At 45.5% G+C, this 23,285-nt stretch overlaps 1 protein-coding gene across 1 annotated transcript in view; it reads right to left on the bottom strand.

The window, feature by feature from the left end:
- The window catches only part of FSTL4 (follistatin like 4), a 1,706,306-nt gene that overhangs the window by 518,075 nt on the left and 1,164,946 nt on the right, over positions 1-23,285 (bottom strand). The gene's annotated exons all lie outside the window — the stretch shown is intronic.

The following is a 23,285-nucleotide window of genomic DNA, read 5'->3' on the forward strand; positions in this document are numbered from 1 at the left end:
ACTCCAGGCCTTTCATCTGCTTAATTGAGAATGACATAACGAAGGGATTGCCCACACCTGTCCATGAACTAGCTTTGGAGTCAATTGTGCAATTAGTTTTGGTCCCTTTAAAAACAGGGTGGCTGAAACTCCTAAACACTTCATCCAATTTTAATGTGGATACCCTCAAATGAAAGCTGAAAGTCTGAACTTCAACTGCAGCTGAATTGTTTTGTGTAAAATTCATTGTGGTAATGTCTATAACCAAAATTAGAAAAAATGTTGTCTCTGTCCAAATATATATGGACCTAACTATATTTTTATTTATAGCCCTGTCTCTGAACTGTTGCTAGGGACAAACATATCTCGTTGGACACATTCTGGCTTAAAATCTATGAACTTGTGTTCGCCCTTCCCTTTTTTTATTTACTTTCATCGGTAGATTCACATTTTTTATGTATTTGTTTTATTTTATTATGATTTGTCTTTATGTCTCCTCATTCTCCAACACTAGATCACCAGGCTTAATGTTTTCTGTGCTGCTACAGACAGTGAATTTTTTGGCAAGGGTGTCTATGATACCGGTAGTATAATTTAAAAAAATTTAACCCATATGGGGAAATGTTTGTCAGCATGTATGGGCATTACAAGTCTAGTATAAATCATAAGCTGATAAACAGCATAGGGTCAAGAAAATCATTATATTAAACAAGTGACCCTTAATTTTCTATGATCGGTCAGATAAAATCTTACATTTTATTAAATACAACTATAAAACCATGAGACAACTACAAACAGATGTACATAAACAACACACAACCATGCACTCTACAATACACCCTATTAATAAAGCCTATTGCCAGCACCTGCCTAACAGCGGAGGTTGGCACCCTACACACAAAAACAAGATTGGCGCCCCCGCTCATCGTCGGCTGACACTGTAACTTCTACAATGAACCCTATATAGGTGTCACTTGAGGCATTATTATAAGATATAAGTGTCAAGGCTCGTAGCTGGTTTACTGTGAGCTGTTTGCCCCTGTATCTGCTGCTAGGGTAGCACAGCCCTTGAGATATTTATTAACGCCAGTAACGTATCCTGAGCGTCTATCTGCGGTAGACACTTTATGCAGTTACATCGGGTCTGCATTAGCTGTACGGCCAAAGCACATGCAGTGAAAAATGCTCTCCATCACCAGACTGCACTGATATCGGCAGCAGGGAGCTGAGCATGCGCCGTTGTGTGCGGTCCAGCTGAGATGCACACTGATGTCATCAGTAGTGGCCGGTGGGCTCGCAGCGTCTCTCTGTCATTCTGGTCGGGTACCGTGTCACTTCCTGACATGCACAGTTGTGTGACACGCTGTCTGACACACAAGCCGAGAGGGTTTCCGGCTGCATAGCAAGCTATGGAGAGGTGAGGCGCATAATAGACGTGGCAGTTAATTCATATATAATAATGTGCGTATATGCTGCTCGAGTCCACTTGTCTCCAATCATGGTCAGTGCGCATCCGTAGACTTAGTAAGCATCTTGGACTTTGGGCATATCTTGCGAGGCTCCCACATCATGGCGGCTCCCGTCCTAGCTCTAGTGGCGTTAAGAATAACACCGCCCCAAACCATTCTCAAATATGTATATAAGAAGAGCAGTCTCTATTCCATGTAGCATCAACATATCATGGCCTCCTGATGATCCGCTGGGGTGAAACGCGTTGAGGCGTACAAAACATCTTTCTTTGATAAGTATCATTCCTCACTCCCTGTCACCATGATCTATGGGTATCAACTGTGTTTGCAGCTGATGATCAAAGCTGGTGGTTTTTCTTTAAAGTGTCTGTCCTGCCTATATATGTGGCATGGCTGCTGACCTTAAAATATCTAAGGAGTTTCTATCTGCAGGGAATTCTAGGGTCAGCCGCCGTTGAGTGGGGGCGCCATATCCGCTGAAAAGTAGGGTGCCAACCTCCACTGATAGGCAGGTTATTCATCAATAGGTGACAAAGGTAGTGAGGTTTAGCTTTTAAACACGAGCACTGTTTTGTTCACACTTTGTTGTCCTTGTCCGTGTACTTCACTCTGCCACATTCCAGCCAACATAGTTACACATATCAGCATCTAAAGTGTACATATTATACTGCCCGCGTGACCCTGTCTATCCACTCTGGTTTTGATTGAGTATACAAGTGACACCTATATAGGGTTCATTGTAGGAGTTACAGGGTCAGCCGACGGTGAGCGGGGGCGCCAATCTCGTTTTTGTGTGTAGGGTGCCAACCTCCGTTGTTAGGCAGGTGCTGGCAATAGGCTTTATTAATAGGCTGTATTGTAGAGTGCACGGTTGTGTGTTGTTTATGTACATCTGTTTGTAGTTGTCTCATGGTTTTATAGTTGTATTTAATAAAATGTAAGATTTTATCTGACCGATCATAGAAAATTAAGGGTACTCGAGTATTACAATTTGCTCGACCCGAGCAACGAGCACCCGAGCATTTTAGTGCTCGCTCATCACTAGACAAACCACAATTGATTGTAGTTTATCCTGATGAAGATTTGTGTCACTTCAAAATGCATTGACTAATAAAAAGCATTTCAACTATTCCAATTTCCTACTCATCTTTGGACTACTGGCAGAGCAGATTTTAACCCACTCATCTCCAGTCTAACAAGTTTCTCTAGAATTTTATAACATTGGTCCATGGAAATAAAAAAATATTTTTTTTATCACTAAATTGTCATATTGGCTGCAATTTTTTTTTATTTTCTCAAGTGATTTTGGGTAAAAATAGGCTACATAATTTGTTACACAATTTCTCCAGAACATGGTGAAACTGTTTGGCCATATGGTAGAGATTATAATAATAATAATAATAATAATTTTTATTTATATAGCGCCAACATATTCCGCAGCGCTTTACAAATTATAGAGGGGACTTGTACAGACAATAGACATTACAGCATAACAGAAATACAGTTCAAAACAGATACCAGGAGGAATGAGGGCCCTGCTCGCAAGCTTACAAACTATGAGGAAAAGGGGAGACACGAGAGGTGGATGGTAACAATTGCTTTAGTTATTCGGACTGGCCATAGTGTAAGGCTCGGGTGTTCATGTAAAGCTGCATGAACCAGTTAACTGCCTAAGTATGTAGCAGTACAGACACAGAGGGCTATTAACTGCATAAAGTGAATGAGAACATGATGCGAGGAACCTGATTGTTTTTTTTTTTTTTTTTTTATAAATAGGCCACACAGGGATAGTTAGGTTAATGCATTGAGGCGGTAGGCCAGTCTGAACAAATGAGTTTTTAGGGTACGCTTAAAACTGTGGGGATTGGGGATTAATCGTATTAACCTAGGTAGTGCATTCCAAAGAATCGGCGCAGCACATGTAAAGTCTTGGAGACGGAAGTGGGAGGTTCTGATTATTGAGGATGCTAACCTGAGGTCATTAGTGGAGCGGAGGGCACGGGTAGGGTGGTAGACTGAGACCAGAGAGGAGATGTAGGGTGGTGCTGAGCCATGGAGTGCTTTGTGGATGAGGGTAGTAGTTTTGTACTGGATTCTGGAGTGGATGGGTAGCCAGTGTAATGACTGGCACAAGGTAGAGGCATCGGTGTAACGGTTGGTGAGGAATATGATCCTGGCAGCAGCATTCAGTACAGATTGGAGAGGGGAGAGTTTGGTAAGAGGGAGGCCGATTAGTAGAGAGTTACAATAGTCCAGACGAGAATGAATAAGTGAAACAGTAAGAGTTTTTGCAGAGTCGAAAGTAAGAAAAGGGCGAATTCTAGAAATGTTTTTGAGATGCAGGTAAGAAGAGCGAGCCAGTGATCGGATGTGGGGGGTGAATGAAAGGTCAGAATCAAGGATGACCCCAAGGCAGCGGGCATGTTGCTTTGGAGTAATGGTGGAACCGCACACGGAGATGGCAATGTCAGGCAAAGGTAGGTTAGTAGAGGGAGAGAACACGAGGAGTTCAGTTTTTGACAGGTTAAGTTTCAGATAGAGGGAGGACATGATGTTAGAGACAGCGGTAAGACAATCACTGTGTTTTCTAAAAAGGTCGGTGTGATATTAGATGAGATTAGATTAGAAGGTGAGATTAGAAGGAAGAAGTGTTATTTGACTTTTGGAACATGTATTTTGCTTAACCCCTTCCCGACCTTTGACGCCACGTAGGCGTCATGAAAGTCGGTGCCAATCCGACCTGTGATGCCTACGTGGCGTCATGGCGGGAATGCTTCCCTGCGGGTCCGGTGACCGGGGTCATTCAAATGTCACCATACCCGCAGGTGCAGGGGGACCTGTACTTCACCCCAGGGGGGGTGGCTTTGCCCCCCCCGGGTGTACGATCGCTCCGGGTGACCTTTATTTAACCCCCTTCAGCTCTGATTGGAGCTAGCGTCCATGTGACGCTAGCTCTCCAATCAGATCTGTAGGGGCGGAGTAAAATATGTCTGTCCTCGTTCTCCAGACTCATCCCGTTGCTGGAAGCTGGAGAACGAGGACCCTGCGTTTATACCTGCCCCCCGATCGCCGCCGATCGCCGCCGCTGCTGCTGCTCTGCCGTGGCTCCTGCCACCTCTGCCGCTGCTCCTGCCGCCGCTGCCTGTGCTCCTGCCGCCGCCGCCAGGTACTCCCCTCTCTGCCATCCACCTCTGCGCTCTGCCCCCCTGATCACCCTCCCCCCCGATCTTACCCCCTGCCCCCCTTTTCACCCCCCCCCTGTTGCTGCTGCCAGCTCAATCACCTCAGCTCTCCCAGCTCCTGACAGCCCCCGCCTGCCCCCTGGTGATCACCCCCTGCCCACTTGAGCACCCCCTGCCCCCCTGATCACCCCTGCCCCCCTAATCACCCCCTGCCCCCCCTGCCCCCCTGATCACCCCCTGCCCCCCTTATCATCCCCCTGCTGCTGCAGCAGATTTCATCTGCTCCTGCTGCATTGCCTCAGCCCCCCCGCGCCTGACAGCCTCCCCATGCCCCTCGGTGATCACCCCCTGCCCCCCTGATCACCCCCTGCCCCCCTGATCACCCCCTGCCCCTCTGATCGCCACCCTGATCACCCCCCTGCTGCTGCCGATTCCATCTGCTGCTGTCGCATCGCCTCTGCCCCCCGCGCCTGACAGCCCCCTCCTGTCCCCCGGTGATCACCCTCTGCCCCCCTGATCACCCTCTGCCCCCCTGATCACCCTCTGCCCCCCTGATCACCCCCTGCCCCCCTGATCACCCCCATCCCCCAGATCATCCCCTGCTGCTGCCGCCGATTCCATCTGCTGCTGCTACTGCATCGCCTCTGCCCCCCTGCGCCTGACAGCCCCCTCCTGTCCCCAGTGATCACCCACTGCCCCCCTGATCACCCCCTGCCTCCCTGATCACCCCCCGTCCCCCTGATAACCCCCCGTCCCCCTGATCACCCCCCATCCCCCTGATCGTCCCCCGTCCCCCGATCACCCCTGCTGCTGCCGAATCCATCTGCTACTGCATCGCCTCTGCCACCCCCGCGCCTGACAGCCGCCCCCGCTCCTGACATCCGCCTCCGCTCCTGACATCCGCCCCCGCCCCTGACAGCCGCCCCTCACATCCGCCTCTGCTCCTGACATCCGCCTCCGCTCCTGACATCCGCCCCCGCCCCTGACAGCCGCCCCCGCCCCTGACAGCCGCCCCCGCCCCTGACATCCGCCCCCGCCCCTGACATCCGCCCCCGCCCCTGACATCCGCCTCAGCTCCTGACATCAGCCTCAGCTCCTGACATCCGCCTCCGCTCCTGACATCCGCCTCCGCTCCTGACATCCGCCTCTGCTCCTGACATCCGCCTCCGCTCCTGACATCCGCCACCGCCCCTGACAGCCGCCCCCTCCCCTGACAGCCGCCGCCGCCCCTGACATCCGCCTCAGCTCCTGACATCCGCCTCCGCTCCTGACATCCGCCTCTGCTCCTGACATCCGCCTCCGCTCCTGACATCCGCCACCGCCCCTGACAGCCGCCCCCTCCCCTGACAGCCGCCGCCGCCCCTGACATCTGCCTCAGCTCCTGACATCCGCCTCCGCTCCTGACATCCGCCTCCGCTCCTGACATCCGCCTCCGCTCCTGACATCCGCCACCGCCCCTGACAGCCGCCCCCTCCCCTGACAGCCGCCGCCGCCCCTGACATCCGCCTCAGCTCCTGACATCCGCCTCAGCTCCTGACATCCGCCCCCGCTCCTGACATCCGCCTTCACTCCTGACATCCGCCCCTGCGCCTGGCAGCCGCCTCCGCGCCTGGCAGCCGCCCCTGCTCCTGGCAGTCGCCCCCGCCCCTGACAGCCGCCCCCGCCCCTGACATCCACCCCCGCTCCTGACATCCGCCTCAGCTCCTGACATCCGCCTCAGCTCCTGACATCCGCCCCCGCGCCTGGCAGCCGCCCCCGCGCCTGGCAGCCGCCCCTGCTCCTGGCAGTCGCCCCCGCCCCTGACAGCCGCCCCCGCCCCTGACAGCCGCCCCCGCCCCTGACATCCACCCCCGCTCCTGACATCCGCCTCAGCTCCTGACATCCTCCCCCGCGCCTGGCAGCCGCCCCCGCTCCTGGCAGCCGCCCCCGCGCCTGGCAGCCCCCTCCTGCAGTAGAAAGTTTCACCAAACACTCGCACATACACACACGCACACTATAATAAAGTTTAGTTTTTTACACACACCACACACACAATGTCCCGCTCATCCCAGTCATCCCAGTCACAAAGGCTGTACACAGCTGAGGAGGCATATTCCTTTCTTGCCTCCGAAGCTGATAGTGAGGGAAAGGACCCCACTTTTCTGTATTCCTCCCACTCTTCCTCCTCTAGTGACACCGACTCGCCACCCCCAAGATGTCGCAGGTCGAGAAATCGTCCGGAGCCCAGGGGAGGAGAGTCGGAGCCAAGTGGAAGTAACCCCCAACCTAGTGCAAGTGACGCCCAACCTAGCACTAGTGCCCCCGTCTGGACCCCCGTCCCTGAAAATTTTGCTCCACGGATTCCTGATTTCATTCCCCAATCAGGAATCCAATTTGAGACTGCCAACCTCCGGGAAATAGACTTTTTCAAAGTCTTTTTCTCGGAGTCAATCGTCAGTCTCATGGTGGAGCAAACAAATTTGTACGCCCTGCAATTTTTTGCCGAAAACCCAAGTTCATCATTTACTACTTGGAATCCCGTTGACTCTGTAGAAATGATGAAATATTGGGGACTGGTCCTTCACATGGGGATTGTGAAGAAACCAGAAATTCGCCAATACTGGAGTACTGATATTTTATATCAAACTCCATTATATGGCATGGTTATGATACGCAAACGTTTTGAGGCGATTCATAAATTTCTCCACTTTAGGGACAACACGGACATCCTTCCTCGCGATGACCCGAATTTTGATAGACTGTTCAAAATTCGGCCGGTCATCGAACACTTCAGCAACAAGTTTGCTGAAGTGTACATTCCACAAAGGGAAATTTGTGTGGATGAATCCCTTATCCACTTCAAAGGGAGGCTTCAGTTCCGTCAGTACCTGCCCAGCAAAAGGGCAAGGTACGGGATAAAACTCTATAAGATCTGCGAGAGTACCTCAGGGTACACTCTCAGCTTTAGAGTTTATCAAGGAAAGGACAGCAGTATCTAGCCCCCAGAATGTCCACCTGCTCTGGGGGTGAGTGGGAAAATAGTGTGGGATTTGGTCCACCCACTGCTTGATAAAGGTTACCATCTGTACGTTGATAACTTTTATACAAGCATCCCACTCTTTCAATCCCTCTCTGCCAGAGCTACCGTCGCTTGCGGTACCGTGCGCAGAAACAAGAGGGGTCTCCCTTTGTCACTAATTGAGCAGGTTCTCCCAAAGGGTGAGAGCCGGGCCCAATGTAGAGGCAACATGCTTGCGGTCAAGTTCAAAGACAAAAGGGACGTCTTTTTCTTGACCACAATCCATGGTCCCGGCACCACGGCCACCACCGTTCGAGGTACCCCAGCAGAGGTCCACAAACCGGACTGTGCCCTGGGGTACAACAAACACATGGGGGGAGTTGATCTTTCTGATCAAGTCCTCCAGCCCTATAGTGCCATGCGGAAGACGAAGGTGTGGTATAAAAAACTGGCTGTGAACATCGTGCAAATGGCACTGTATAACGCATACGTGCTATCACGATGTGCAGGCCAGACCAACAACACCTTCCTTCAGTTCCAGGAGGCAGTGATAAAGGCCCTAATGTTTGGAGGCGAGGAAGGAGCGGGCCCCAGCACCCCTGGAACTCAAGTCTCCCGTATGGTACCAGGGCAACATATTCCTTGTGAGGGGAGAGCAAAAAAAAAGGTGCCGGGTGTGCTATAAAAGGGGGATAAGAAGGGAAACTCGTTTCCAATGTGAAACGTGTCCCGACAAACCTGGACTGTGTTTGAATGAATGCTTCAGAATTCATCACACGTCCGTGGACTAAACACATCCTGACATTCCCCTACAGAACTCACCCACACCAGGCTGATATACACAACACCACACACACACCCCAACCTGACGTACACTACACCACACCCCAACCTGACGTACTCTACACTACACACTCCAACCTGACGTAGTGTGTCAGGTTGGTGTGTATGGAGTAGTGTACGTCAGATTGGTGTGTGGTGTGGTATAGTGTACGTCAGGTTGGTGTGTGTGTATGATGTACACTACACCACACACACCAACCTGACGTACACTACACCACACCCCAACCTGACGTACACTACACCACACACTCCAACCTGACGTAGTGTGTCAGGTTGGTGTGTATGGCGTAGTGTACGTGAGGTTGGTGTGTGGTGTGGTATACTGTACGTCAGGTTGGTGTGTGTGTATGGTGTACACTACACCACACACCAACCTGACGTAAACTACACCACACCCCAACCAGACGTACACTACACCACACACTCCAACCTGACGTAGTGTGTCAGGTTGGTGTGTATGGCGTTGTGTACGTCAGGTTGGTGTGTAGTTTGGTATAGTGTACGTCAGGTTGGTGTGTGTGTGTGGTGAATACTACACCACACACACCAACCTGACATACACTACATACCTTCCATACGCAACATGGTGTCCGCTAATGAATGGAGCTAATTTTCCATTCAAAAAGTGAAATGGCGCTCCTTCCCTTCCGAGCCTTGCCGTGCGCCCAAACAGTGGTTTACCCCCACATGTGAGATATCAGTGTACTCAGGAGAAATTGCCCAACAAATTTTAGCATCCATTTTAGCCTGATGCCCATGTGAAAATGGAAAAAATTGAGGCTAAAATAAAATTTTTGTGAAAAAAAAGTACTTTTTCATATTTATGGATCAATTTGTGAAGCACCTGGGGGTTCAAAGTGCTCAATATGCATCTAGATAAGTTCCTTGGGTGGTCTAGTTTCCAAAATGGGGTCACATGTGGGGAGCTCCAATGTTTAGGCACACAGGGGCTCTCCAAACGCGACATGGTGTCCGCTAAAGATTGGAGCTAATTTTTCATTCAAAAAGTCAAATGGCGCTCCTTCCCGTCCGAGCCTTGCCGTGCGCCCAAACAGTGGTTTACCCCCACATGTGAGATATCAGTGTACTCAGGAGAAATTGCCCAACAAATTTTAGCATCCATTTTAGCCTGATGCCCATGTGAAAATGGAAAAAATTGAGGCTAAAATAAAATTTTTGTGAAAAAAAAGTACTTTTTCATATTTATGGATCAATTTTTGAAGCACCTGGGGGTTCAAAGTGCTCAATATGCATCTAGATAAGTTCCTTGGGTGGTCTAGTTTCCAAAATGGGGTCACATGTGGGGGAGCTCCAATGTTTAGGCACACAGGGGCTCTCCAAACGCGACATGGTGTCCGCTAAAGATTGGAGCTAATTTTTCATTCAAAAAGTCAAATGGCGCTCCTTCCCTTCCGAGCCTTGCCGTGCTCCCAAACAGTGGTTTACCCCCACATGTGAGATATCAGTGTAGTCAGGAGAAATTGCCCAACAAATTTTAACATCCATTTTAGCCTGATGCCCATGTGAAAATAGAAAAAATTGAGGCTAAAATAGAAGTTTTGTGAAAAAAAGTACTTTTTCATATTTATGGATCAATTTGTGAAGCACCTGGGGGTTCAAAGTGCTCAATATGCATCTAGATAAGTTCCTTGGGTGGTCTAGTTTCCAAAATGGGGTCACATGTGGGGGAGCTCCAATATTTAGGCACACAGAGGCTCTCCAAACACGACATGGTGTCCGCTAAAGATTGGAGCTAATTTTTCATTCAAAAAGTCAAATGGCGCTCCTTCCCTTCTGAGCCTTGCCGTGCACCCAAACAGTGGTTTACCCCCACATATGAGATATCGGTGTACTCAGGAGAAATTGCCCAACAAATTTTAGCATCCATTTTATCCTGATGCCCATGTGAAAATGGAAAAAATTGAGGCTAAAATAACATTTTTGTGAAAATAAAGTACGTTTTCATTTTTATGGATCAATTTGTGAAGCACCTGGGGGTTCAAAGTGCTCAATATGCATCTAGATAAGTTCCTTGGGTGGTCCAGTTTTCAAAATGGGGTCACATGTGGGGGAGCTCCAATGTTTAGGCACACAGGGGCTCTCCAAACGCGACATGGTGTCCGCTAAAGATTGGAGCTAATTTTTCATTCAAAAAGTCAAATGGCGCTCCTTCCCTTCCGAGCCTTGCAGTGCGCCCAAACAGTGGTTTACCCCCACATGTGAGATATCAGTGTACTCAGGAGAAATTGCCCAACAAATTTTAGCATCCATTTTAGCCTGATGCCCATGTGAAAATGGAAAAAATTGAGGCTAAAATAACATTTTTGTGAAAAAAAGTACTTTTTCATATTTATGGATCAATTTGTGAAGCACCTGGGGGTTCAAAGTGCTCAATATGCATCTAGATAAGTTCCTTGGGTGGTCTAGTTTCCAAAATGGGGTCACATGTGGGGGAGCTCAAATGTTTAGGCACACAGGGGCTCTCCAAACACAACATGGTGTCCGCTAAAGATTGGAGCTAATTTTTCATTCAAAAAGTCAAATGGCGCTCCTTCCCTTCCGAGCCTTGCCGTGCACCCAAACAGTGGTTTACCCCCACATGTGAGATATCAGTGTACTCAGGAGAAATTGCCCAACAAATTTTAGCATCCATTTTATCCTGATGCCCATGTGAAAATGGAAAAAATTGAGGCTAAAATAAAATTTCTGTGAAAAAAAAGTACGTTTTCATTTTTATGGATCAATTTGTGAAGCACCTGGGGGTTCAAAGTGCTCAATATGCATCTAGATAAGTTCCTTGGTGGTCTAGTTTCCAAAATGGGGTCACATGTGGGGGAGCTCCAATGTTTAGGCACACAGGGGCTCTCCAAACACGACATGGTGTCCGCTAAAGATTGGAGCTAATTTTTCATTCAAAAAGTCAAATGGCGCTCCTTCCCTTCCGAGCCTTGCCGTGCACCCAAACAGTGGTTTACCCCCACATGTGAGATATCGGTGTACTCAGGAGAAATTGCCCAACAAATTTTAGCATCCATTTTATCCTGATGCCCATGTGAAAATGGAAAAAATTGAGGCTAAAATAACATTTTTGTGAAAAAAAAGTACGTTTTCATTTTTATGGATCAATTTGTGAAGCACCTGGGGGTTCAAAGTGCTCAATATGCATCTAGATAAGTTCCTTGGGTGGTCCAGTTTTCAAAATGGGGTCACATGTGGGGGAGCTCCAATGTTTAGGCACACAGGGGCTCTCCAAACACGACATGGTGTCCTCTAAAGATTGGAGCTAATTTTTCATTCAAAAAGTCAAATGGCGCTCCTTCCCTTCCGAGCCTTGCAGTGCGCCCAAACAGTGGTTTACCCCCACATGTGAGATATCAGTGTACTCAGGAGAAATTGCCCAACAAATTTTAGCATCCATTTTAGCCTGATGCCCATGTGAAAATGGAAAAAATTGAGGCTAAAAGAAAATTTTTGTGAAAAAAAAGTACTTTTTCATATTTATGGATCAATTTGTGAAGCACCTGGGGGTTCAAAGTGCTCAATATGCATCTAGATAAGTTCCTTGGGTGGTCTAGTTTCCAAAATGGGGTCACATGTGGGGGAGCTCAAATGTTTAGGCACACAGGGGCTCTCCAAACACGACATGGTGTCCGCTAAAGATTGGAGCTAATTTTTCATTCAAAAGTCAAATGGCGCTCCTTCCCTTCCGAGCCTTGCCGTGCACCCAAACAGTGGTTTACCCCCACATGTGAGATATCAGTGTACTCAGGAGAAATTGCCCAACAAATTTTAGCATCCATTTTATCCTGATGCCCATGTGAAAATGGAAAAAATTGAGGCTAAAATAAAATTTTTGTGAAAAAAAAGTACATTTTCATTTTTATGGATCAATTTGTGAAGCACCTGGGGGTTCAAAGTGCTCAATATGCATCTAGATAAGTTCCTTGGGTGGTCTAGTTTCCAAAATGGGGTCACATGTGGGGGAGCTCCAATGTTTAGGCACACAGGGGCTCTCCAAACGCAACATGGTGTCCGCTAAAGATTGGAGCTAATTTTTCATTCAAAAAGTCAAATGGCGCTCCTTCCCTTCCGAGCCTTGCCGTGCGCCCAAACAGTGGTTTACCCCCACATGTGAGATATCGGTGTACTCAGGAGAAATTGCCCAACAAATTTTAGCATCCATTTTATCCTGATGCCCATGTGAAAATGGAAAAAATTGAGGCTAAAATAAAATTTCTGTGAAAAAAAAGTACGTTTTCATTTTTATGGATCAATTTGTGAAGCACCTGGGGGTTCAAAGTGCTCAATATGCATCTAGATAAGTTCCTTGGGTGGTCTAGTTTCCAAAATGGGGTCACATGTGGGGGAGCTCTAATGTTTAGGCACACAGGGGCTCTCCAAATGCGACATGGTGTCCGCTAAAGATGGGAGCTAGTTTTTCATTCAAAAAATCAAATGGCGCTCCTTCCCTTCTGAGCCCTGCCGTGCGCCCAAACAGTGGTTCCCCCCCACATATGAGGTTTCAGCGTACTCAGGACAAATTGGACAACAACTTTAGGAGTTGAGTTTCTCCTTTTACCCTTGGGAAAATAAAAAAAATGTTGCTAAAAGATCATTTTTGTGACTAAAAAGTTAAATGTTCATTTTTTCCATCCATGTTGCTTCTGCTGCTGTGAAACACCTGAAGGGTTAATAAACTACTTGAATGTGGTTTTGAGCACCTTGAGGGGTGCAGTTTTTAGAATGGTGTCAATTTTGGGTATTTTCTCTCATATAGACCCCTCAAAGTGACTTCAAATGTGAGGTGGTCCCTAAAAAAAATGGTGTTGTAAATTTTGTTGTAAAAATGAGAAATCGTTGGTCAAATTTTAACCCTTATAACTTCCTAGCAAAAAAAAATTTTGGTTTAAAATTGTGCTGATGTAAAGTAGACATGTGAGAAATGTTATTTATTAACTATTTTGTGTCACATATCTTTCTGGTTTTACAGAATAAAAATTAAAAATTTGAAAATTGTGAAATTTTCAAAATTTTCGCCAAAATTCCGATTTTTTTAGAAATAAACGCAAAAATTATCGGCGTAAATTTACCACTAACATGACAATATGTCACGAAAAAACAATCTCAGAACCGCTAGGATCCGTTGAAGCATTCCTGAGTTATTACCTCATAAAGGGACACTGGTCAGAATTGCAAAAAACGGCAAGGTCTTTAAGGTCAAAATAGCCTGGGTCATGAAGGGGTTAAATAGTTTGTGAGAGCCATTTGCAGAGTCTTAGGTGAAAAAGCAGCAGAAAAACAGGAAAAGGAATCTCATTTTGCAAATTATACACCTCCGCAAATTCATCTGCAATTGAAAGACTATTTTGATCCTATCAGTGTGTTTCAGAAATGGAGCGTATGTTGTAGAGGGAAAATTAAAAACATGTGCGGTGCCCCAGGGTCCTGGTCGTCGTATTGGTATTTCTTTCCTCTCGGGGAGAGTGGTGCTACATTTGGAGGCAATGAAGGATAACTGCATCCAGGTATCACAAACATGCAACACATTTCACATTCCAGGCCACCAGGGGGAGCTTCTGCTCCTATTTATTAGGTCACTCCCCACATAGGTAAAACTGGTCGCCTGTAGGGAAAGTTAGTTAGTTGCTGGCTGAGCTCAGCTCAGTTAGTAGGTCCCTGACAGGGGTGGGATCCTGTCAGTGAAAGAAGAAGAAAGGACACGGAGCTGTGCATGCCCTGAGAGCTGCAGCTCCTAGGAAGAGACATTCAGAAGGCAGAACTGTATTGCAGCGTGTGTGAAGAAAGTCACAGCGAAGGAGAGGATACCAGAAGGGGACCAGTCCTGCACAGGCTGCCACCTTCTGAGGCGCAGAATCCCAGTAGCCGGAACACCAAGGGAGTAAGGACCTTTATGCTTTGCTCTAGAGACCAGCAAGACAGCAAATTGCAAGTTACCTGTCCGCCCTACACCCAGGAGACACGGTGGCAACCCATGGAGGCTGGGGCGTGCTAGAGTCCCTATAAACAGCCTCAAGCCACCAGTCATACGGGTTTGTCGTATCCTATATGGGGGACAGAGGGAAAGACACTACATCTGTGATACCCTTATGTGAAGCCATAGGCAGTAGGGGACTACACCACTGCAGTGCAAGGGAAGGCTTCTAATTTCCACCTGGACAAGGGGACTCTGGACTTGCCTCCAAATTGGCTGGACTCTGCCTGCCCTGTGATCTGGTGCCCTGGACTGTGGATGCTGAAGTCTTCAGTAAAGGTTAAGAGACTGCAACCTTGTGTCCTTGTTCTTCTCTGCACCTTTCACCATCCACCATCTACACACCAGGAAGCCATGGGGATATACTTCACCTGTGGGAAGGTATACCATCTAATTGCCATAACATCACCCCAGCAGACCCCTTAAAGCAGCGTCGGTCACCCTAACCGAATACCACAGGTGGCGTCACGAACATTCCCCTTAAAGACCTTTCCCTTTTACACGGACATCCCAGGACCACGGACCGGGTCAGCCACTGTGACATTTCCCTGTGAACCGCAGGACCCGGTACCGAGTACCCCACGGCCTCATGGGGGCGCTCCATATGCAACTTTAGTACCAAATACATAGTGCCCAGTTTGTGCTTCTGAAGATACAGTCTAAGGGCTCATGCGAGTATAATCCCATTTTTCACTCCTAGCATTCGACTAACATCCGAATTTAGTACGATTGCTATATGATTGCAATGCAATTTTAACATGAGCTTTTACATAGCAAAATGCTATGTTATTTACACATTGTAAGAATATTTTATGTGAAAACTATCACAAACGCACATACAATTGTGCTCAAAAGTTTACATACCATGGCAGAACTTTTGTTTTCTTGACCTTTTTCAGAGAATATGAATGATAACACAAGAACTTTTTCTCCACTCATGGTTAGTGGTTGGGTGAAGCCATTTATTGTGAAACTACTGTGTTTTCTCTTTCAAAATCATAATGACAACCCAAAACATCCAAATGACCCTTATCAAAAGTTCACATACCTTATTTCTTAATACTGTGTCTTGCCCCTCTAACATCAATGACAACTTGAAGTATTTTGTGGTAGTTGTGAATGAGGTTCTTTATTTTCTCAGATGGTAAAGCTGTCCACTCTTCTTGGCAAAAAGCCTCCAATTCCTGTAAATTCCTGGGCTGTCTAGTATGAACTGTATGCTCGAGATCTCCCCAGAGTGGCTCAATGATATTGAGGTCAGGAGACTGAGATGGCCACTCCAGAACCTTCACTTTGTTCTGCTGTAGCAATTCACAGGTCGACTTAGCCTTGTGTTTTGGATCATTGTCATGTTGAAACATCCATGTACATCACATGTGCAGCTTCCAGGCTGATGAGTGCAAATTTTTTGTGGCATATGCGCCATAATGGCTTTCTTCTGGCAAATTGACTATGCAACCCATTTTTCTTCAAGTGCCTCCTTTTTGTGCATCTTGAAACAGCCACAACGCTAGTTTTCAGAGAGTCCCGAACAATTTAGCTGGCAGTTGTGATGACATTTTTGTTAGTCTACCTAACCGTGATTTTGTTTTTATAGAGCCCCTGATGTTCCATTTGTTAACCACAGCATTATCTGGAACATGTGAGTGTGGTTCCTATTAGGATGCGACACCTGGAAGCATTTAACTATGTATGATATTTCTCTTATATTTTGCACAATATCTGATATATGTCATTGTAATAATGATATTTTATGAATGGTCACTTATATATGAACTGAGCACTTTTTATATTTTCTGTATACATTATATACTTTTTAATATTTTGTAACTAATTGATGTACTGAATTGATGAATTGAGCACTCATATATACCTGCACTTTGATAATGTTTATTTCCTGAGAAAGGATTGTATTTGAAGCGTTGCCATGCCATTTGGGTATTAAACATCACTTTTTTGGAACTCTGTTGTGCTGTTTCCCCTTTTTCTTTCATCATCTTAAGGAGCCTTTTGTGACTGCTGGCTGGGGATTAGTGTTGAGCGATACCGTCCGATACTTGAAAGTATCGGTATCGGATAGTATCGGCCGATACCCGAAAAATATCGGATATCGCCGATACCGATATCCGATACCAATACAAGTCAATGGGACATCAAGTATCGGAATGTATCCTCATGGATCCCAGGGTCTGAAGGAGAGGAAACTCTCCTTCAGGCCCTGGGATCCATATTAAAGTGTAAAATAAAGAATTAAAATAAAAAATATTGTTATATTCACCTCTCCGGCGGCCCCTGGACATCAGCGGGAGGATCCGGCGTCCGGCACGGCTTCTTTCTTCAAAATGCGCGCCTTCAGGACCTGTGGAATGACGTCCCGGCTTCTGATTGGTCGCGTGCCGCCCATGTGACCGCCACGCGACCAATCAGAAGCCGCGACGTCATTCCTCAGGTCCTAGAAGGCGCTCATTCTAGGACTTTAGCTGAGGAATGACGTCGCGGCTTCTGATTGGTCGCGTGGCAGTCACATGGGCGGCACGCGACCAATCAGAAGCCGGGACGTCATTCCACAGGTCCTGAAGGCGCGCATTTTGAAGAAAGAAGCCGTGCCGGACGCCGGATCCTCCCGCTGATGTCCAGGGGCCGCCGGAGAGGTGAATATAACAATATTTTTTATTTTAATTCTTTATTTTACACTTCCGATACCGATACCCGATATCACAAAAATATCGGATCTCGGTATCGGAATTCCGATACCGCAAGTATCGGCCGATACCCGATACTTGCGGTATCGGAATGCTCAACACTACTGGGGATGCATGCACATTGTAAAGGTATTTTGTCTAGTGCTGTTCCAAAATTTTTTTCACTATATATATATATATCTACTATATAATTGTCTAAGGGTCACTTCTGTCTGTCATTCTGTCTGTCACGGTTATTCATTCGCTGATTGGTCTCGCCAGCTGCCTGTCATGGCTGCCGCGAACAATCAGCGACGGACACAGTCCGGAACAAAAATGGCCACTCCTTCCTCCCCGCAGTCAGTGCCTGTCGCCCGCATACTCCCCTCCGGTCACCGCTAACACAGGGTTAATGCCGGCGGTAACAGACCACGTTATGCTGCGGGTAACGCACTCCGTTACCGCCGCTATTAACCCTGTGTGTCCCCAACTTTTTACTATTGACGCTACCTATGCGGCATCAATAGTAAAAAATGTAATGTTAAAAATAATAATAAAAAAAAACCTGCTATACTCACCCTCTGTAGTCACTCGTGCCGGCCGCCATCTTCCGTTGCAGGTTCCGGTGGCAAAGATGGTATGGAAGAAGGACCTGCCATGACGTCACAGTCATTTCACTGCGACGTCATCACAGGCCCTGCGCACCTGCGTGAGAAAGACCTGCCATGACGTCATGGTCATGTGACCGCGACGTCATCACAGGCCCTGCACGCCTGCGCTAGAAAGACCTGGCATGACGTCACGGTCATGTGACCGTGACGTCATCACAGGTCCTGGGCTCATACCAACCCTGGGACCGGAAGCTGCCATGGACTACAAGGGGCCCTCGGAAAGGTGAGTATATGTTTATTTTTTATTTTTTAAACTGTGACAAACCTGGCTGGGCAATATACTACGTAGCTGGCCAATATACTACGTGGCGCTGTGCTGTATACTACTTCACTGTGCAATATACTACGTGGCTCTGTGCTGTATACTACGTCACTGGGCAATATACTACGTAACTGGTCAATATACTACGTGGCTGGGCAATATACTACGTAACTGGGCAGGCAATATACTACGTGACTGGCCAATATACCACGTGACTGGGCAATATACTACTGACTGGGCAATATGCTACGTGGCTGGGCAACATACTACATGGCTCTGTGCTGTATACTACGTTGCTGTGCAATATACTACGTGGCTCTGTGCTGTATACTACATCGCTGTGCAATATACTACGTGGCTCTGTGCGGTATACTACGTCACTGGGCAATATACTATGTGGCTCTGTGCTGTATACTACATCACTGTGCAATATACTACGTGGCTCTGTGCTGTATACTACATCACTGGGCAATATACTATGTCACTGGGCAATATACTATGTGGCTGCACAATATACTACGTCACTAGGCAATATACTATGTAACTGGGCAATATACTACGCGGCTGCGCAATATACTACGTCACTAGGCATTATACTACGTAACTGGGCAATATACTACGTGGCTGGGCAATATACTAGGTCAATAAAGGTGGACTTCATTCAAATCCACTTAGCACAGCGACTTTTCGGCTCACACTGAGTCTTTATCACACAGTGCTGTGTTCTGTGGCAATATCCATAGCCCCTTCCTAGGCTATTAATATCAGCCCACAGCTGTCTGCCTAGCCTTTGCTGGTTAATAAATATAGGGGACCCTACATAATTTTTTTTGGGGTGCACCATTTTAATACCATGTAAAGGCTAAGTGTACAGCTGCGAGCTGATATCAAAAGCCTGTGAAGCTCCATGTGTATTACCTCATTCCCAGGCTATAACCATTTGCCCCGAGCCGTCAGCTCTCCTCTACTGGTTAAGAAAATTATGCGGGAGCCCTCAATTTTTTTTTTCAGAAATATAATCTTTTAATAATTATATGCATGTACAGTAATCTGCACACACTAATAATTATATATGTCACTGACATCTATATATCTATCTATTCCATGTATATTTACTGTATGTAATCTATATATTCTATCCTGTAGGCTCCTGCTGTGATTTTACTGTACATACAAGGCTGCTGAATTGCCAGCTTTTTTTCTATATACAGTAGCTATGTAATATATATATATATATATATATATATATATATATATATATATATATATATATACACACACTTATGCTCAAAAGTTTATATACCCAGGCGGAATTGGCCTTATTTTCAGAGAATATGAATGATAACACCAAAACTTTTTCTCCACTCATGGATAGTGGTTGGTTGAAGCCATTTATTGTCAAACCATTGGGTTTTCTCTTTTTAAATCATAATTCTTTCCTGTCAAGCCCCCTATGTGATTTTACTGTATGCAGCAGATGAATTGCCGGCTTTTCAAAGATCAATGTGCTGTGCCATTTTTTGCTGCAATTTTTTTCTAAGTACGATTTCAGCTGGCAAAAAAATCGCAGATCTGATGTAACCCATTGAGCAACATTGGTCAGAGTGCAATCTGACTTCTTATTGGACTGCACTGGTCCGTTGTTCTCACAAATGAGTATTACCCTTAGGCCATCTTCACACGTTCAGTATTTGGTCAGTATTTTACATCAGTATTTGTAAGCCAAAACCAGGAGTGTGGCAATCAGAAGAAAATTGTAAACATGTCACCACTTCTGTATTTTTACCCGTCCTAATTTTGCAGCCTTATAATTGTCTATGCTGCTGTAAGTTTTAGTCAGGAGGACTGGTGTAAGTCCGGGCAATGCAGTTTTTATATGGACCATGAAATACACCTCTCTGAACCCTGACAAACATAGAAATCCTCAAACTTTCAATAGACAGATGATCGACCTGAGTGGAGACTTATTTGTGGAATGGCTGGAAACATTTTGGCATGCATAACATTATTCAATAAATTTTTATTTATATTTTTCTGTAACACAATGAATAAAAAGCAGCAATTCGGGTTTATATAGGCAGTTCATTGTGTGATACAAGTTGCCGACAGATTAGTTCTTCTGTGTCACTATGATTGCAATGATACCAGATTTATATAGGTTTTATGCTTTCTTGCTTTTGGACACTAAAAACTATTTTTTACTACAAATTATTAGTTTTACCATCGCCATATTCTCATAGCAGTATTTTTTTTTGTTATTCTGGCATCAGAGAGGACAGAGGGCATTTTTTGCAATATGAGATAACTTTCTGAGTGATGCCACTTTTTAATGTACAACTTTTTGATCTCTTTTTTCATTATTGTTTTGACCTCTAATGGTGAAAAAGCTGGATTGTTGGCATGTTGTTTTTAAATGGTGATAAATAAATAACGGGGACAAATAATGTGGCCATTTGATAGACGGAGTCATTTCGGATACGCCGTTATAAGATAGAGTGATCAGCATAAATTATTACACACCCTTTGAAAAGTTTAAAATTTGAATCAATATCTCACTGAATACAAGAACAATTTCCAAAATATTGACGAGAAAGAGAAATTTCCAAAATATTGACGAGAAAGAGCTTCATAGAATGTTGCTCTTAAACAATAACATGAAATTAAGAAATTAAGATTAAAAATATAAATTTCATTACAAAATCTTCAGTTTTACTTAATTTGTTGATGCAAATGTGAATAAAGTCCACATCAAAAACTACTACAACTTGTATTTTGCACGACAACCATGAGTTTAAGGTAGCAGCAAGTCTTCTAGGCATGAAATGAAGAACTTGGCGACGTATTGCAACATCTATTTTTTTCCTGTCTTCAAGCTAGACCCCTTTTAGAGCCTTGAGATGATGCTCAACTTGTCTCTTTAGAATTCCCTATAGGTGTTCAATTGGGTTCAGGTCAGGGCCCATACTTGGCCACTGAGTCACTTTTACTCTGTTCTTCAGAAATGCAACAGATGTGTGTTTTGTCTCATTGTCATGTTGGAAAAGTGCATGTCCACCGAGTGCATGGAGTTCTGATAATATCTTCTAGAGCAGAACATCTGTGAATAAATTAATAACATGCATCTCCCGGACATTGGGAAAGCTTATTGAGTCAAACACAGGACACTGCCTCTAGCATGTTTCGCTGTAGGCATCATGCATTTTTCTAAATTCATTTTTGTAAATGAATGATGCCTACAGCAAAATATGGTGGTGGCAGCATCCTTATGTATAGCTGCATGCATTCTCCTGATATCGGGGAGCTACATTTCATTGATTATATCAATTCACTGTATTCTGTCAGCTCAATGTTAGTTTTTGCCATCTACATCAGTGTAGTTGCTTGTGTTTTTAGATCATTGCTCTGTTAACTAGTCTGCAGCAGAGCTCAACAGTAGGGTTAAGCGACTTTTCTTTTTATAGGATCGGGTTAAACAAAACCCGACTTTTTCAAAAGTCGGGTCGAGTGAAATCGGCCGATCCTATAGAAAAGTCGGGGTCGGGGTCGGCCGAAACACGACACCCAATGCAGTGCATTGGGTTCTAATGGTTCCCAGGGTCTGAAGGAGAGGAAACTCTCCTTCAGGCCCTGGGATCCATATTAAAGTGTAAAATAAAGAATTAAAATAAAAAATATTGATATACTTACCCTCGGACGCTCCCTGGTTCTCACCGGCAACCTTCCTTCCTAAGAATGAGCGCCTGAAGGACCTTCGATGACGTCGCAGCTTGTAATTGGTCGCGTGAGTGGTCACATGGGCATCACGCGACCAATCACAAGCCGCGACGTCATCTAAGGTCCTTCAGGCGCTGATTCTTAGGAAGGAAGACTGCGGGTTAGAACCAGGGCGCGTCTGAGGGTGAGTATATACCTATTATGAATATACTCACCCTCGGACGCGCCCTTAGACGCTTCCTTCCTAAGAATTAGCGCCTGAAGGACCTTAGATGACGTCGCGGCTTGTGATTGGTCGCGTGACCGCCCATGTGACCGCTCACGTGACCAATCACAAGCCGCGATGTCATCGAAGGCCCTTCAGACGCTCATTCTTAGGAAGGAAGGCTGCCGGTGAGAAGCAGGGCGCATCCGAGGGTGAGTATATCAATTTTTTTATTTTTATTCTTTATTTTACACTTAAATATGAATTCCTATACCGATTCCCGATATCTTAAACATATCGGAACTCAGTATCGGAATTCCGATTCCAGATCAGAAGATCGCCGATCTCATGGCTGACCCCACACAGCCGGTGACTTCTGAATCTGGCCGACCCGTTTCGCTCAACCCTACTCAACAGTACTGCACTTCGTTCTCTGTCTCCACAATGTAGTAAATTAAAACTAAGCAGTACAGAGCTGAGACATGAATGACTGAGCTTTGATTGATACCTGTAACTGACAAATTAGTCATTTGGAAATGATAATGCTGTAATGCTGCTTTGTTGGTGCATACAGCAGAAGAATATGGATTAAGGAAGTTGGAATTCAACTGCCAAGTCCATACATTCATTTTTTGGGGAGATAAGAATCGTTAGTTAACAACTCTCTCAAAGGCAACATAGGAACGTTCAGCTGAGTTGAGTATTCCTGTATATGGGGGAATCATGAGTGATAGCTCTCTAATGCATATTGAGGACTTTAGTCAAACAGCACAATATTTTTTGTAGCCTTTTTGCATATCAGGAGAAAAGACTTGAAGCCCCATTTCAAATTGCTGTATAACAAAACACATTTTTATTTTTTCTCTTTAAATTTGAGGTCCTCCCAATAACAGGACTAACTAAGGCAGGCAATAAAGATGTGCAAACGACCTTAAACAAGGTCAAGATTAAATTAATTTTGGAATGCATTTTGTTTTGCTAGAATTTAGAACATAGTGTTTAAGTGAATCCTTTTCAAGACATTGAAACTGTTCTAGGCGCAAAATACATGTTTTGCATGCTTATACATTAATTTAATAGAAACAGCAGGTACAAAATCAAAATAGGCCTGCTCTCCTATGATTACAACATTTTCAGAAATCTCTAGCTTGAATCACTGAGCTGGGAATTGAAGAACAAAAACAAGATAAAACAGAAAGTTCCTTTAGCTGTTGCTTGAATATTAAAATGATTTGTTGGGATACTGGTCATATTGCCTTGTATAATTTTAATGCAAAATATGTTTGCTA

The sequence above is a fragment of the Ranitomeya imitator genome, chromosome 4, assembly GCF_032444005.1.
Source record: "Ranitomeya imitator isolate aRanImi1 chromosome 4, aRanImi1.pri, whole genome shotgun sequence".
Classification (NCBI taxonomy): domain Eukaryota; kingdom Metazoa; phylum Chordata; class Amphibia; order Anura; family Dendrobatidae; genus Ranitomeya; species Ranitomeya imitator.